Source organism: Xenopus laevis, chromosome 3S (genome assembly GCF_017654675.1).
Source record: "Xenopus laevis strain J_2021 chromosome 3S, Xenopus_laevis_v10.1, whole genome shotgun sequence".
Taxonomy (NCBI): Eukaryota; Metazoa; Chordata; class Amphibia; order Anura; family Pipidae; genus Xenopus; species Xenopus laevis.
In genome coordinates this window covers 33,427,901-33,441,500 of record NC_054376.1, presented here as the reverse complement: position 1 = coordinate 33,441,500, position 13,600 = coordinate 33,427,901, and positions in this window count along the sequence as shown.

Sequence of the window (13,600 nt, the reverse complement as noted above, 5' to 3'; positions counted from 1 at the left end):
TTTTATGAAATGCGAACGCCAGATTTGACGCTGTTATTTACATTGCTTCCGGAGAAAGTTACAAAAGAAAAAAACACATGCAAATTTTACACCATTTTTTACACCGTTTCTAACACAGAAAAGCGTGGCAATGTGTGGTGTATGTTAACACTGTTTTTTGCACAACATAATAAATATGCCCCTAGGAGTCAGACAGGATGAATTAGAAAGAGCAGCACCAAGTGCCATCTTAAAGGCTGTCATGGGAAAAAACATTGTTTTCAAAATGAATCAGTTAATAGTGCTGTTCCATCAGAATTCTGCACTGAAATGCATTTCTCAAAAGAGCAAACAGATTTTTTTATATTCAATTTTGAAATCTGACATGGGGCTAGACATATTGTCACATATTGTTACAATTTCCCAGCTGCCCCAAGTCATGTGACTTGCTCTGATAAACTTCAATCACTCTTTACTGCTGTACTGCAAGTTGGAGTGATGTCACCCCCCTCCCCCAGCCAAACAAAAGAACAATGGGAAGGTAACCAGATAACAGCTCCCTAACACAAGATAACAGCTGCCTGGTAGATCTGAGAACAACACTCAATAGTAAAAACCCATGTCCCACTGAGACACATTCAGTTACATTGAGAAGGAAAAACAGCAGCCTGCCAGAAAGCATTTCTCTCCTAAAGTGCAGGCACAAGTCACATGACCAGGGGCAGCTGGGAAATTGACAAACTGTCTTGCCCCATTTCAGATTTTAAAATTGAGTATAAAAAAATCTGTTTGCTCTTTTGAGAAATGGATTTCATTGCAGAATTCTGGTGGAGTAGCACTAATAACTGATGCGTTTTGAAAAAAACATGTTTTCCGATGACACGATCCCTTTAAGACTGAGGTATTTAAGCTAGCTCTCCTAAGCAATCATTAGTCTCCAAGTGAAAGGACCACAGTTTGGAAATGGACTCAGTCTTGACTTATTCCCTGAGGTTTCCGCTGGATGTGATCAGCACCACTAGCTGGTATTGCACATAAGGTGTATCTTAAAGGAGAAGGAAAGCTACGAAGACATTTTATTGCCAATAGATTAGCTGCAATAGTGCAAGCTAGAATTCTATATTTATTCTGTAGAATGTTTTACCTTACCTGAGTTAAAATCTCAAGAAACTCTCTGTTTGTTTAGGATAGGAGCTGCAGTATTAACGTGGTGTGACATCACTTCCTGCCTGAGTCATTCACTGCTCTGGGCTCAGATTACAGTAGAGAAAGGAGGGGGGAGGAAGAGGAGCAAACTGAGCATGCTCACGCCCAGGGCAATGAGGTTTAAGCTGAAGGCAGGAAGTCTGATATAGAAGCCCATGTGTACACAATAGAAGGAAAGAAATGCTGTGTTTCTTTTGTCAGGGGACTCAAAGCAGCATTACTTTGGGGGTTTACTGGTATATTTAGATGGACATTTCTGATAAGGCTTACTTAGTTTTAACCTTTCCTTCTCCTTTAAGCCTAGAATTCAAAAAAAGGTGGGTTATGGAATTGCTCCAAGACTAAGTAAAATATACAAGTAAAATGGAATTCCAACTGATCTGGGCAAATTACTTACAAGCATACGGTACAAAAGAGCAGGGATTGATCAAATTGATCACATGCTTTGGTCTCCTGTTTCATAAGTAATTTAGTATTAGTGCAAGTGCATGCATTTTCCAAAACAGGGGCTTTATGTTACAAAGTTATGATCATAAAATTGGCAAGGCCCCATGCCACGTCAAGGTAAATCCCATATGGTGGTCCGAACTTATAAAGTTAGAAAAGTGTTAAAGTTTACAATAAGGCAATGTTACCTCATATACCCAAACAATGAAAGAACTGGAATACTGTTCTGTTATATTTCACAGGAGGGAGAGTGAAGCTGAGATGCATTTGTTCTGTAATCTGTATTTGTGTTTGTTTGCCCATAACTTGTATTAACATGACCTTATGGACACATTTTTAACTCGCTATGGCACTGCACTTCCTATTCTTTCTACACAGATTGCATAAATGAAATCACAGAGAGGATTACTCTGCAGAGTGTTGGATGGTATTATTAAAGCTCATTGTGACTTTGCCTCCTGGGGGATATAAAACAAGTCTTTCCTGATCCTATCTTGTAACACTGGTAGCAGTAAAACCCAGGAGACCAATAGCATGATAGCCATTAGCCATACCACAAGGCCTGTTTGAGATTCCTCAATGTAACACATATAGCTTACAATAGCGCAAGGCCAGGGAAAGCACACTTGAAATGGAAGAAAAAAGGGAAAACTAATTAACTTCTAAGATGTGTGTGTGTGTGAAGCTGGGGAATTCTTCTTCTTCAATTCCATTAGAGGAAAATTGCAAGGCCCCAAAGCTTTCCCATTAAAAAAGGCAACAGGAAAGATTGTGTATTTTCTTATTTACAGCAAAGGGGGAGGTGGAATAAGCAGATCACTGCATTCCTACTCTGTTTTCCTCGTGGCCAGAGTTCATACTGTTTTATGAAGGTGGTGAAAAGGTAACGATATTGTGTTTTGTGCCTGGCAGAGTAATAGCAATGTTCACATTTTTAATTTGTTAGTTTGAAGCTTCTAGATTTTTGAAAAAGCTTTAAAGCATTGGTTCATAGCATATATACTGGATAGCAATTCATAGCTAGTCTTGTGCCCAGCAGCAGACACTAGTTTTGTAGTGGAGCCAGAGGAGAGGAGGAGGCAGGGTAAGATCTCAAATAGAACAAGCACCGCAGCACCAGGTTTCTTTTCCTTCATATATATTCAAGGAGCAGGTGGGGTGATTTGGGGCCTGGGGGGAGCCAAAAATTTTTTGCCTGTGGGCATGGTGACTTTAGGCTACACCCCTGTTTTATTCCCCTGTGTTAATTTCCTATAGAGAGATTGAAGAACATTTAACCTACTTTACAGTAAGGGGGTTATTTACTAAACTCCGAATGCAAAAATCATGAAATATTTGTGATTTTTTTATATAAAAATCTGACTTTTAAAAAAATCACAAATTTTTCAGAATTTATTAAACCCCGAGGATGGAAAAGTCAGAATCAGAAAATCCGCCATCTCAGACCTGTCAAGGTTACATATAAGTCAATGGGAGAAGTCCCAATGATTTTTGATATGTGCTGGGTTTTGTGCAATACCCCAAAAATTTCGGGCAAAAACAATAGGAAATCTACGTTTTCAGTTGAAAAATCCGAAAAAATCTCGAAAATCTGATTTTTCACGCAAAGCAAATTTTCGGAAAAATTTAATAATAAATAAGCGTAAAAAATCAGAGCGGATTTGATCGGAGTTTGCAGCAGAAAATGTTTAGAAAAAATTGGACTTTGATAAATAACCCCCTTAGTGTTTTATTGGCGCCCTTGATGTGTGTCAGGTAAGCCCATTAGTGAAAATGTCCTTTTCTAACCTAAAATAGTTTAATCTGCATACTTTTTTCTGGTTTGTATACTTGGATTGTGAAGCTATTCAGATAATGTTCAGCTTGTACTGCTTCTCATGCTTCAGTAGTCTTTGTTTATCTTCCTATTTCAACTGTCCTCAAATGTATCAGAGTCTTAGCACCAATTAATGGAATATATGTTTTGGGAAGAGTGAAACAGCTTTATAATTGGTTGATATAGTGATGAATAGGTCAGATATATTTTAACCCCAACCTAACCCTAACCTCAATTGGCACCCAGCACAGTTCAGGGTCCTCTTCTACTTTATGACAAATCACACAGTCTGACTTCTTTCTGATGACTCATACATGGAGGGTCTGGAATACATATGCATTTAGATTTGCATTAGGGTAGGGATCCCCAACCTTTTTCCCCCGTGAGCCACATTCAAATGTAAGAAGGGTTGGGGAGCAACATAAGCATGAAAATAGTTCCTGGGAATGGCAACGAAGGGCTTTAATTGGCTATTTGGACTGTCAGCATACTGAAAGCTCTATTTGGCAATACAACTGGTTTTTATGCAACCAAAAGCCAGGAATTCAAAATTAAGTACATGCTTTGAGGCCACTGGGAGCAACATCCAAGGGGTTTGAGAGCAACATGTTGCTCACAAGCTACTAGTGCCCTAGTCCTTCTAGGACCATCCCAAACAATAACAATTTTATTGGCATCAGGTCAAGCTCTAGGTTTCATGACTCCTGATTTTGTGTAATACTAAAAGTCAGCACCCATAAATCAAGTTTCATTTCCTTCAGTACTTTGCAATCTAGAAACCAAAGCTCCCATGAGCTGGGCAGTTTCCAGTCTTGCAGGCCTGCCTTGGGCAACTCTTTTACAAGGGCTAAATTCCAGTTCTGGAAACTACAGGAGGTGTAGAGATAGGCGGAGGGTGAATTTTTTGTTTGGGAAGGCTAAAGTTGACCATACTCTAGCTGACTTAATGCTAATGTCAGTAATACATGCTGCTAGAAAAAAAAATACTCCCGCAACTACCTTGTGCACCTCCCACTGATTTCAATGGGAACCGTGCAGAAGAGCAGGTGGAAGTGCTTTTCCAACCCAAAATGCTCAAGTTAAGTTTACAGTTGTTCCCCTTAATTTTTCTCATCCATAATTAGGGATGTAGCGAACCGCCGATAATGTGTTCGCGAACGCCGTTCGCGAACACCGGCAAAAAATGCGAACAGTTCGCGAACAGTTTGCGAACTTCGAACATCCGAAAATCGTTCGATTCGAACGATCGAAGGATTTTAATCGTTCGATCGAACGATTTTCGTTCGAATCGAACGAAAATCGTTCGATTTTAGCGACCGATTGGTCGAACGATTTTGACGCGAACGCCTATTGGCGAACGTCGCGCGACGTTCACGAACTTGCGGCGGACGCGAACAGCCGATGTTCACGCGAACAAGTTCGCCGCAGAACAGTCCGCGACATCCCTATCCATAATAAAGGGGTAATCTTTTTTTGTTAGGTGTCCTATTTTACGAAGGATTTTTGTAGACTCAGAGAGTGATAATCTCAGAAAATTTGCAATTGGTTTAATTTTTTATTATTTGTGTTTTTTTAGTTATTTTATTTAGCTTTTTTTTCATCAGCCGTCCTGTTTGCAATTTCAGCAATCTGTTTGGTAGGGTCCAACTTACCCTAGCAACCATGCATTTATTTGAATAAGAGACTGCATTGTGAAAAAGAGAGGATCTGAGTGCAGTGCATACAACAAAACTAGCATGTTATATACAATGAAAAGCAGTGAATACTGACACACCAGAAAATGTACATACAGCAAATGTAAGCAGGCATGAACTAGGATTTAAAATAGGCCCAGTCACCCATACAAGCCCACTAAATAGTCACTGACTATGGCATCTTACAGCAGCCCTTCTGGCTCTGCCAAGGTGCCTTCGGTTCCTGTAATCTCCCTAGCCCCGCCTACTTCTGAGTGCGTGATTGGTTGATTTTGCTGACTGTAATGGGAACTGCACTAAGATTGGAGAGGCTGGAAGGAGAAAGATCCAATCAGAATGCAGCTAATTACGGACCCGGCAGAAAGGAAAAGAGATTTTCACCGCTATGCTGTTAGTACAAGCTACTCAGTAAGCGTTTTTTTAAACTTTTTTCTAGGTGCCAGCCAGATTTGGGGAGGCTTAGCCTCCCCTAGCCTTATTGAAAATCCGCCCATGGGTGTAGAGGCCTTGAAGATTACTGGGGCGTCAACTTAAGAGGGGCATTTAGGAGCAAAGAAGGTAAAACAAACCCGCAAGGTCAAAAGACCAAGAAATAATGCTTCTTTGAGTAGTATTGTTAGATGAAGAAATTGGTAGTGATTGGAAGTATAGGTGTTGATATAGCACAGACTGCAGCCCAGGTCCAAATTATTGCACTGGAGCTTTTGAACCTCTATCTATTCTACACCTCAAATGATTGTACCCATCAGACTCTAACAGTAATCAATTAACATTTCCTTCCATTGAATATGGCTTTTTGTGCAAATGTCAATTACATTTTACATCTCCAAGCTTGTAATTCTGAACACATCTATTTTGCTTGGCATGGAATGTCTGCACTGGGCTGCAAGGGTTAAGTCAGTTTATTAAAGAATCCCCTCTCAAGTAATTACATTATATTCCCTGCAATGACTGTTTCAATTTAACCACTCTCCTGTCACTTTTCACTTTCCGTCTCGGCACAGAAGCAGCTTGGCAGAAATACGGCAGTACAATTAGTTAGATGTGATATTAAAGATTCAATCGAAATTAAATATTAAAAAGTTATTCCACTGATCCATGCACAGATCAAATCCATCTGTTGCTATAAACTGAATATGCTGCCATATGCCAGCTCAGATGACTGTTATCCTATACAACATATGTGCGTGCTACATATATACGTGTGCCAATGCTCGGGTATGGGGGGGGTAACCTAAATTATCCATTTGTGAGCACTGGGGTTATGTGCAAAATGGATCTAGTTGTTGGAATACATGCAACAGCATTCATGCTTAAACACTGGAGTATTAAAATGGTCACAAGGTGGCGCTGTGAATATTGTTAATGTATAATTGCAATGATCTTTGCTGTTGTTTTTCTGCACTCTGTTGTTTTTCTTTTCTATCCACCATATTGGTTTTGATCTTGCACACTGTTAAATGTGCTCTGTATTATCCCTGAGTGATTCACAAGTAAATCCTTTTCCAAGTTGCTGTGCTGAGTGTTCCCTGTGTGATCATCATAAAGACCACCTCTGCCAACAGGTTATGGGCCCAGGCACAATCCAACTCAGTGAAAAGACTGACACAAGGAATCTTCCAGAGGTTCTGTGAACTACAAAGCACAAGTAAGAATCACAGCTTATACAAGGAAGTGAGGCAGACATGGCTAGCAGCTCAGAACTTAAACTAGCAGTGGCTAAACTGAATAATGAGAATTATCAACTGTGGAAGTTTAAAGTAGAAATGCTGCTATCCAGAGATGACTTGTGGGAAGCTATAACTACAGATAGACCAGATGTTAATCACCAGGAATGGGATAAGAAAAACAGACAGGCACGGGCAACAATAAGTCTGTTAGTGGAAGATGAACAGCTTATTCATATAAGGCATCAGAATACTGCTAAAGGCATGTGGGATGCATTGCAAAAACTGCACGAAAGATCCAGCCTGAATAACAAACTATTCCTGCTAAGGAAACTATACCAGATGAGATTAGGTTCAGGAAAAGACATGCAGGAGCATATAAATGCAATGTTGCAGGTTGTGGCACAACTCCAGGCAATTGGAGAGGATATAAAAGACAGCCACGTATCAGCCATACTTCTGTGCAGTTTACCTGAATCATACAGTGCACTGATTAATGCCCTGGAAACAAGGCCTGAAGCTGTACTAACACTAGAATTTGTCAAAACCCGGCTCATAGATGAATACATGCGCAGAAAGGAGCAAACATTTGACAATACAGAAAGTAATACTGAGGCAGCTCTTAAAGCCACAGACACAAAGCTACATAAGAAAGAGAGCAAAGTTTGCTTCAGATGCAAGAAACCAGGACACTTTAAGAAAGACTGTTCAATATGGAAGGCAGAGCAAAGGGCAACATTTCCAAGAAGTTTTAAACAAACAGTCAGAACTACAGTGAATGACAATGATAGAGATCAGTGGCACGGAACTTTTAAAGTAACAAACACCCTTTCAAACCAGAACTGGTATATAGATTCAGGAGCAACAAGTCACATGACAAGCGACAGAAACTTCTTTACAGAGTTTGATCCAAATAACAAAGAAACTATTTACCTTGCAGATGGAAGTAGCACTACAGCTGAAGGAATTGGGCATGGAATTCTTATTTGTCACAATGCTGACGGACACAGATTGCCTATACCAATAAAGGATGTGCTATATGTTCCAAAACTAGAAGGTGGGCTCTTATCTGTAAGGAAACTGGGATCCAAAGGACTTATCACAAAATTCCAAGGTGACAAGTGTACAATCCAGAATGGAGAAAAGGTCATCACAACAGCCATAGTGGATAAGCATCTATATTGACTGGACACAGTAAAGGAGCAAGCAAGACTCTGCACACAGGGGCACAACAACTGCATTCACATGTGGCATAGACGTCTAGGTCACAGACATCCAGATGGCATACAAGAACTGATTAGGCAGAACCTGACAAAAGATCTAGTATTGTCAGCCTGTCCAACTTTCGTGAGATGTGATTGTTGCATCAAAGCTAAAGCTACAAGAGCAACTCCTCCAAAGGTAAGCCAGAACAGAGCTTCAAAAACACTTGACCTTATACATAGTGATGTATGTGGTCCTATGCGAGTGCCCACACCAGGAGGTAATAGATACATAGTGACTTTAACAGATGACCATTCAAGATACACAGTCACATATCTAATGAAAAACAAATCAGAAGTGTTTGAAAAACTGCAAGATTATGTGACAAAGGCAAGTAACAAATTTCAGAGAAAACCACTTGTGTTCAGAAGTGACAATGGCGGAGAATTCACTGGACACAAAGTAGAGAATTTCTTAAAATAGCTTGGGATAGAGCATCAAAAGACTGTCCCATATACACCAGAACAGAATGGGGTAGCTGAAAGGAAAAATAGAACCCTAACAGAAATGATCAGATGTATGCTGACTGATTCAGGACTATCTGAAAAATACTGGGGTGAAGCAGCAATGACAGCTACTTACCTGCAAAACAGATTGTACTCCAAATCTGTCATGAAAACACCATATGAACTGTGGCATGGTGAAAAACCCAGTGTTAAACATATCAGAGTTTTTGGGTGCAAAGCATTTGCTTACATTCCAGAAGAGAAACGCAGCAAACTGCAAAATCGGGCAGTGGAAGGTATCCTTGTTGGATATGCAGAAAATTCCAAAGGATACAGAATTCTGGATCCAAAGATTGACAAGGTGGTGATCAGTAACAGTGTAACATTTATTGAAGACCTAAGAAATGGTGTAATGACTTCACTAGAACAAAGACGAGAAAAGGTGAAAGATACTGAACAAGTAACATGTACATCTCCAGAACAAATAGTTGAAGTTGGCACTGAATTTGACACCACAGATGAGCAGACACAACCAAGCACTGACAATGAACCAAGGCGTTCAATAAGAGAGAACAAGGGCAAACCACCTGTTCGACTTTCATACAAAGCAAATACAGCCTGCATATGTGAACCTACATGTTGGAAAGACATATCACAACTTCCAGAAGGGGAAGCCAATAAGTGGATAAAGGCTGCTGAAGAGGAGATAAAATCTCTGCATAACAACCACACCTGGAAGCTTATAGAACTACCAACAGGAAGAAAAGCTATTGGCTGTAAGTGGACTTTTAAAATCAAGTATAACACTGATGGTACAGTTGAGAGATACAAAGCAAGACTAGTAGCCAAAGGATATTCTCAAAAATATGGAGAAGACTATGATGAAACATTTGCTCCAGTAGTTAAGCACACTACAATTAGGACTCTGCTCACTGTAGCAGCTGCAAAGAAAATGCAGATAAAGCACTCTGATGTCAAAACAGCCTTCTTACACAGCGAGCTAACAGAAGAAATCTACATGGAACAGCCACAGGGATTTGAGAATCCACAAAAGCCAGACCTAGTATGCAAACTCCAGAAAGGGCTCTATGGCCTCAAACAGGCAGCTAGAGCATGGAATATGAAAATTAATGATGTGCTCACAAAAGAAAAATTTCAAAGGAGCAAAGCAGATCCCTGCTTGTATACTAAGAAACTGACTGGTAGGTGGATCTTTGTACTCATATACGTGGATGATCTGTTAGTATGCTTTGAGGAAGAAGGGGATCACATCAAACTACTACAAGCTCTAAATAAGGACTTTGAGACCAAAGACTTAGGTGACATAAAACATTACCTTGGCATACAGATTGAAAGAGAAGAAGATGGCAGTTATCTTCTGAACCAAAGTCACAAAATACAAGAAGTAATTGAAAATTTTGGGATGAATGATGCAAAACCAGTTAACTCTCCTATGGAAACAAATTACTTAAAGGAAATGAACAATGAAGTTGATTTGCTACCAAATAACTGTCAATACAGAAAAGCTATAGGAAAACTGCTTTACATTGCTACAGTTGCAAGACCCGACATCGCTACAGCAGTGGGATTTTTATGCAGAAAGGTGTCTAAGCCAAGTCAGATGGACTGGAATGCTCTAAAATGGGTCATACGTTACTTAAAGGGAACAATACATTTCAAGTTAAAGTTGCCTGCAAGGGGCAAATGTAACCTGATTGGATTTGTTGATGCTGACTGGGCTGGAGACTCAAGTGATAGAAAATCTACTAGTGGACACTTGTTTCTACTCTCTGGTGGACCCATTAGCTGGACCAGCAGAAAACAGTCAACTGTGACACTTTCTTCAACCGAAGCAGAGTATGTTGCAGCAGCACAAGCAAGTCAAGAGTTAATTTGGCTAAGACAACTGTTAGCAGATTTGGATCAAAAGCAGATGGAACCCACTCAGATGTTTGAAGACAACCAAGGGTGCATTGCACTTGCACAGACAGAACGAGTCAACCCAAGAACCAAACATATTGATGTAAGGTATCATTTCCTAAGGGACTTGCAAGAGCAAAGACAGCTTGACTTAAAATATTGTCCAACTGAGGACATGGTTGCAGATATGCTTACCAAGCCTCTACATGCAAAGAGACACTTGGAACTGTTAAAGAAGAGTGGATTATCAGTTTAAGCCTTTCACTGTTGAGAAGGGGTGTTGGAATACATGCAACAGCATTCATGCTTAAACACTGGAGTATTAAAATGGTCACAAGGTGGCGCTGTGAATATTGTTAATGTATAATTGCAATGATCTTTGCTGTTGTTTTTCTGCACTCTGTTGTTTTTCTTTTCTATCCACCATATTGGTTTTGATCTTGCACACTGTTAAATGTGCTCTGTATTATCCCTGAGTGATTCACAAGTAAATCCTTTTCCAAGTTGCTGTGCTGAGTGTTCCCTGTGTGATCATCATAAAGACCACCTCTGCCAACACTAGTTGTACAGCGTGCAAATCTGTCTAAACAGACTATGAATTCAATGTCTATCTAATTAGACATTAAGTATTCCACCTTATTATATATAAGGAGTCACTGAACACAACACACTCCCACTGACATGGATTCTGCTCTACTCTTTTCTTCCAAGTGCTGGCTTGAGATTGATCATAAAAATGTTATGGGGCCTGTCTAATTTCTACTGCCTTAACCTTTTTTCATATAAGCCTATAGAAGAGAGTGAGACCAAGAATATTGCTACTCTCTGACTAAGGGTTTATTTGTGTGCCTCTGGAACCATGATCAAAGTATTTTTTTTTTAAAAGCAAATAAAGAACTCAAGTTATGTGTCTGCACCTCTGTTATATTGCCTGGAACTTCTGTGCATACTTTCATTTAACACAGTAGTGTGGTATAGATGTGCTAGGGACAAGTGCAGCTTCAAGCCCGTAGGGAAGGATACCCAACAAAACCTACTCCTCTCATCCAGCTTATATCTGTATCCTCTTTGGAACACTTTCCCCCCCCCCAAAGATACAATAATGACATCCAGGTTTTGGGATAGAAACGTTCACAGCTCTAATTACACATCAATATATAAATACATCAACATAAATGTATTAACTTAACAATCACAAGGTTTATAACTTAGAACAAAGGAAGAAAAACTTTCCCAGGAAGGCTTTCCAAAATCCACCACTATACACCTTCCTGGGCTACCTGTCATGGCAGACACCCACCAGTTAGGGGTCAGATGAGCAAGTGAAACCAGGCAACCAACTGTCACCCCTCCTTTGGGACCCATGCCCATCAAGAGCCTGCAACATTACCTGTCGCCTACTTAACCGTAAAGGTCCATGGCCATAGGCCTCCAAGTCAAGCATTACACCACCAGGTGTGACAGGAATGAAGCCCAAGCACTCTTATAATCCCAAAACATAGACATGTGTAGATCGTGACTCCTTTTAACAGCACAAAAAAAAGGCTTTTTCTAAGGTGTGCAGTATAGTCACCCAAGTTACAAATCAGTTACTGCAGCTACTGCATTGTTGCTTAGCAATATGTATAAGACATGAAAAATGTCAGTGGGCATAAAAAAGGCAATTTAAAACTGTTAGTTGCAGTAACAAAAGGTTGAAAACACCCTCTTCTTCTCCCTGGAGATTAGGATTTTACTTGGTTGTTTCTTGCACATTATTGTACACGATAAACTGTTTTCACTCATTAGAACAAGAACCTTTCAACCTGAGCATGGTTGCCTGTGCTGGCAATACTGGGAGCATTTAGCCCTTGGAAAAACATGATGTTATACTACATGTGATGGCTAAGAACCTGTATACTTCTGTGCTCAGAATATTCTCTACAGCACAGATGTTGGCCTGGGTCTTTAGAATTGCTCTGCAATAATATAGCCTGTGCCATTGAAAAAGGAAAAGTTTCTTTCTGTTCCAGCTGTGACAGGGAATAATGCAGAGGTTTTCCAGTTAGCTGAAAGCTGTATAGGGTCTGCTTTAGAATTCATCTTGGAACTTCACCACTGTGATCCATCAAATACCCACTCGTGTTTAGAGGAGACAAAAGCCTGGCTTATATGCAGTGTGTATAAAAAAAAAATGCTGAGAAAAAACGCCCATAAGAAAGCACACCCATTGACTTTAATGTATATGGACAAAAACTCACCAAAAGAAAAAACGCCTATTGACTTTGGAGCGAGAAAAATTGTCACACTCGTAAAAAACAAAAACTGTCGTGCGTAAAAAAAATTGACGCCCATTGACTACGATGACTTTGTGAAATCTTTCGCCATTTTGCTATTTGTTATTGCCCTACACATGTGCCCAGTGTATAGTTTATGTGCCATATGTTAGGAAATGTAGGGGGGAAGCTGGGTACCCTAAAAAAAATTACAATCTTTTGCAGCCTATCACCCTGAAAAACTGAAAAGTCGCCAGCGTTTTTTGGGACTTAGAAAAATTTTGACATTTTTTTTGAGGAACTCCTATCTACTCTATTGCACTTCGCCTGGTCTGAGGTGGCAAAGGCAAGTCTGGTAACATTCATTAAAATCGGAATCTTAGTGAATTTATGTAGTTACGTCCATTCGCCAGAGCGAAAATTTGCCTGGCGTTAGACTGTAGCGCTACTTCGCAGTCTATCTCCTTTGCTCGCAAATTTATGCCAGCACCCATTAGTAAATCGGCAAAGTCCCGAAATGACGTCACGCTGGCGAATTTACGCCAGTGTTAGTCATTTCACCCTTTAGTAAATATGCCCCTATGTATGAGAGAAAAGGGGAACATATGGAAAGAAAAATAGATGAGTGTATTTTAAATAAAAGAACGTGAGCAAATAGAATTGTATTATTTCACAGGGTTATATCACTGTCCTTTTATGAATACACAGACCTCAATTACAGGACTCATGTACGTGTGTCATACTGTATATATATATATATATATATATATATATATATATATATATATATATATATATATATATATATATATATATATATATATATATATATATATATGTGTGTGTGTTTTCCTATATGTGTTATAATGTGCTGTTCTTTGTGCCTTTGCTGTATTTTTTTTCTTCT